The sequence below is a fragment of the Triticum dicoccoides genome, chromosome 6A, assembly GCF_002162155.2.
Source record: "Triticum dicoccoides isolate Atlit2015 ecotype Zavitan chromosome 6A, WEW_v2.0, whole genome shotgun sequence".
Classification (NCBI taxonomy): domain Eukaryota; kingdom Viridiplantae; phylum Streptophyta; class Magnoliopsida; order Poales; family Poaceae; genus Triticum; species Triticum dicoccoides.
Window position 1 is genome coordinate 312,045,908 of NC_041390.1, and position 4,959 is coordinate 312,050,866.

Below are 4,959 nucleotides of genomic sequence, written 5' to 3' on the forward strand. Positions count from 1 at the left end.
CGAGTCATCCTCGCCCTCCGCTGCCTCCCTGCACCGATCACGATGGCCGTCGCGCCTCGCCCGTCCGCCCGTGCTCGCCTTCCCATGCACACTCGCCGACGCCCCATGCTGAGGCTCCGCGCGCGCCGTGCTCGCCCACCGCCGCCCGCGTCGTCCGGGCTTGCCGTGCCCGTGGCCGGCGCCTCCCCCTGTCGATCTGGGCATTGCCCAATCGGGCCGGGTGCCTGCGCCCGTAGCCACCGCTAGGCCCCCCCGGGCCACTGACTAGGGGGCCCCGCCCCAGAACGGTTAAAAAAAGAAAGAAAAGAAAAGGAATTAGAAAAAAAATATAAAAAATATATATTAAATAAATAAATAAATAATAACTAAAATAATTGAAATATTAATTAATTAATTAACTAATTAATTAAGTTAATTAATCTTGATTAGATTAACCTAATCACTAATTAAGCTAATTAATCTGTTTTAGTTAATCATAGAGAATGACAGGTGGGTCCCCCTGGACCCACATGTCAGGTTGACCAAGTCAACTCTGTTGACTCCTGATGTCAGCATGACATCATGCTGATGTTATTAACCTGTTTTTCGAATTAATTAAATAATTAATTAAATTCCAGAAATTAATAAAATCCTTAGAAAATCATATCTTTTAATCCGTAACTCGGATTAAAATATTTTCAACATGAAAGTTGCTCAGAACGACGAGACGATTCCGGATACGCAACCCATTCGTCCGCCGCACCCCCCTAACCTACCGAACTCGCAACTTTCCCCCTCCGACTCCTATGCCCGAAAACGCCAAACACCGGGAATACTTTCCCGGGTGTTTCCCCCCTTCACCGGTATCACCTCATACCGCATTAGAACACGTCTAGCTCTGCTTGTTGTCCTGTTATGCACTTGCTTGCTATGTATTTACGGTTTCTCCCGCCCTCTTCTCTCCGGTAGACCCCGTGACGATGCTGATGCCCCTGTGGTCGACTACATCACCGACGACCCCTCTCTCTTGCCAGAGCAACTAGGGAAGCCCCCCCTTTGATCACCAGATATCGCCTATTCTACTCTCTACTGCTTGCATTAGAGTAGTGTAGCATGTTACTGCTTTCCGTTAATCCTATTCTGATGCATAGCCTGACATTGTTGCTACATCTGTTGATACCTTACCTGCAATCCTAAATACTTAGTATAGGATGCTAGTTTATCATCTTTGGCTCTACATTCTTGTTAGTCTGCCTTGCTATACTATTGGGCCGTGATCACTCGGGAGGTGATCACGGGTATATACTATACATACATACATACTATACAGATGGTGACTAAAGTCGGGTCAGCTCGATGAGTACCCGCAAGTGATTCTGATGAGGGGGCTGAAAGGACAGGTGGCTCCATCCCGGTAGAGGTGGGCCTGGGTTCCTGACGGCCCCCGACTGTTACTTTGTGGCGGAGCGACAGGGCAGGTTGAGACCACCTAGGAGAGAGGTGGGCCTGGCCCTGGTCGGCGTTCGCGGATATTTAACACGCTTAACGAGATCTTGGTATTTGATCTGAGTTGGCTACGAGCCTATACGCACTAACCATCTACGTGGGAGTAGTTATGGGTATCCCGGCGTCGTGGTATCAGCCGAAGCACTTCAGACGTCAGCGACGGAGCGGCGCGCGCCGGATTGGAATGTAAGCCTGCTCTTGTATTAAGGGGGCTAGTTCTGCTTCCGGCCGCCCTCGCAACATGCAGGTGTGCTATGGGCGATGGGCCCAGACCCCTGTGCGCTTAGGTTTAGACCGGTGTGCTGGCCTCTCTGTTTTGCCTAGGTGGGGCTGCGACGTGTTGATCTTCCGCGGCCGGGCATGACCCAGGAAAGTGTGTCTGGCCAAATGGGATCAAGCGTGTTGGGTAAGTTGGTGCACGCCTGCAGGGAAGTTAATCTATTCGAATAGCCGTGATCTTCGGTAACAGGACGACTTGGAGTTGTACCTTGACCTTATGACAACTAGAACCGGATACTTAATAAAACACACCCTTCCAAGTTCCTCAGACAACCCGGTGATCGCTTTTCTACAGGGCGACGAGGAGAGGATCGCCGGGTAGGGTTATGCTATGCGATGCTACTGGAGATGCTATTTGGAGATGCTACTTGGAGGACTTCAATCTACTCTCTTCTACGTATTGCGAGACGGAGGCTGCCAGAAGCGTAGTCTTCCATAGGACTAGCTATCCCCCTTTTATTCTGGCATTCTGCAGTTCAGTCCACCGATATGGCCTCCTTACACATATACCCATGCATATGTAGTGTAGTTCCTTGCTTGCGAGTACTTTGGATGAGTACTCACGGTTGCTTTCTCCCCCCTTTTCCCCCTTTCCTTTCTTTCTGGTTGTCGCAACCAGATGTTGGAGTCCAGGAGCCAGACGCCACCGTCGATGACGACCCCTACTACACCGGAGGTGCCTACTACTACGTGCAGCCCGCTGACGACGATCAGGAGTAGTTAGGAGGATCCCAGGCAGGAGGCCTGCGCCTCTTTCGATCTGTATCCCAGTTTGTGCTAGCCTTCTTAAGGCAATCTTGTTTAACTTATGTCTGTACTCAGATATTGTTGCTTCCGCTGACTCGTCTATGTTCAAGCACTTGTATTCGAGCCCTCGAGGCCCCTGGCTTGTATTATGATGCTTGTATGACTTATTTACGTTTTAGAGTTGTGTTGTGATATCTTCCCGTGAGTCCTTGATCTTGATCGTACACATTGCGTGCATGATTAGTGTACGATTGAATCGAGGGCGTCACACTACGGCATGAAACTGATATGGGAACATGAGGACAAAGAAGCACTACTAGGGAAAACATTATACACAGAACTTTAGCAGTAGCGCTTGTTAAAAGAGCATGCTACTACTAGGCAGCAGTAGCGCATGCAAAATAAGTGCGCTGCAGATGGACATATCTTAGTAGCGTGTCTCACCGAAAACTCGCTACTACTAAAATTCCAATCACTTAGCCGATGGGCTACACATAGTACTAGCGATCTTCGAAAAACCGCGCTACCGCTAATAAACTTATAGTAGAGCATTTATGCGTAAATAGCTACGACTAGCGAAAATAAAATAAAATGAAAAACGAATAGAGAAGTAAATGAAAACGAAAGAAATAGAAAAAGGAGAAAGGAAAAATATAAATTTAAAGAAAAATAAATGAAAAAGGGAAAAAATGATGAAGACGTAGCAGTAGCGCGCTTTCTGAAATGCGCTAAAGCTAACTTAGCTATAGCGCATTTTCTGTAACGCACTACCGTTACTTTTGAATTAACCAAAAACGGTTTCCCCCCAGCCACCACTTCTCCCCCAAATCGATCCCTCGCCCCACTTCGCCGCCGTCTCCCCCACTTCGCGGTTGCCCCCACTTCATCGTCGTCTCCTGATTGCGTTGACGCCGCGCTCATCCTCATGGCCGCCGCCCGAGGCCACCCAGCCTCACCGCCGCCGCCTCTCGGGCCGCCCTCGACATCACCGCCCCCGAGCCCGCCAGGACCGCCGCGTCCAGATGCTGAGCCCGCCCTCACCGCCCCTACCTCCGTCGCCGAGCACCTCCCCGCCACCGTCTGTCCCCTCTCTGAAAGCCCCCCCACCCATCCTTTTTAGTTAATAGATGTTAATGTTAAGTGGTAGATAATGTTGATGTTTTTTAGTTAGGGTAATAATAGACAATGTTATGTAGTAGATAATGTAGATTTTAATTAGTTCAGTAGGGTTTAGTTTTTGAATTGAGTTTGTTTAACTGGATGTTAATTAGGGCAGTAGGGTTTAGTTTAGAGTAAAGTTTAGTTTAGTAGTTAACTAAATATAATCTATATTTGGTTTTTGAATTGAGTTTGAGAGAGCATGAGATTTGTGTAGATTTTCTTGAAATGTCAAACGCTAGGACATGCAAATTTGAAGTGGTCAGGATATATGCAAATTCCTCAATTGTATTTGCCCATGTTTCAATTGTGCCCAAGTGGCCTTTTGTTGTTTCCAGGGAATGAAGCTGAGTGGCCTATGTTTTGTTGGAATGTTGATTCATTTCCATTCCAGCAAATTTCAGGTTCTCGATTTGTCCACTTTTTAGCAAAGGTCATGCCGAATTTTTCCGTGAATTTCGGCATGACTTGTGCTACAAACTAGGACATATCGAGTGCCCGGGATTTGCCACACCAGGAAGGAGTCAACGTTCCTGCAAAACATAGGGATTTTTTATGCCATTATTCATTTTAGTAGGTCTAGAATTAATTTACTAGATTTAATCGTAGGAAACATGGCTAGAAACAATGAAGGACAGGGTTCTGGTGATTGCGACGACGTCTACGTGGCGGCAGACGAATTTTTAAGCCTTGCCGACGATCAACCGATGTTGTTGTCGGGCCCACCGGTCGCATCGGGGACTAAGACCGACACGCAGACCGGAGCTGAGAGTGAGACTGACGCTGAGACTCAGTCCGACATCGAGACTGGCACTGAGACTAGACCGGCACTGCCTCAGGGAGCGGAGCCGGTATAGAACCGAAAGCAAAGAAGCGACGGCTTCCTAACAAGCTCAGGACTACTAGACTGGTGGTGACGGAGGTGGACGACGGCAATTTTGGGCCAAACGTGCCCGAGGAAGCGCGCGTGTGCTACGACAATCAAATTGGCTGCATCATACGGACAACCGCCACCATCAATGATGAGAAACTAAACAAGTTACATAATATGAGGCCCGCCCTCCTAAAGAACCTGCACCAGATATTCTTGTTCCCGGGCCGGAAGGATTATAAAGATCCAGATAAGGACCCGGTAATGAAGAAGATAAACAAACACGCCATGAGCAAGTTTAGCGACGCGGTGGCCGCCAGGAAAGCAAGGGTGAAATATCGGATCTTCAACGAAAAGGAACCCTACTCCGGGATTTTAAAGGATAATCCGACAATCACGGCAGAGCACTTTAAAATATT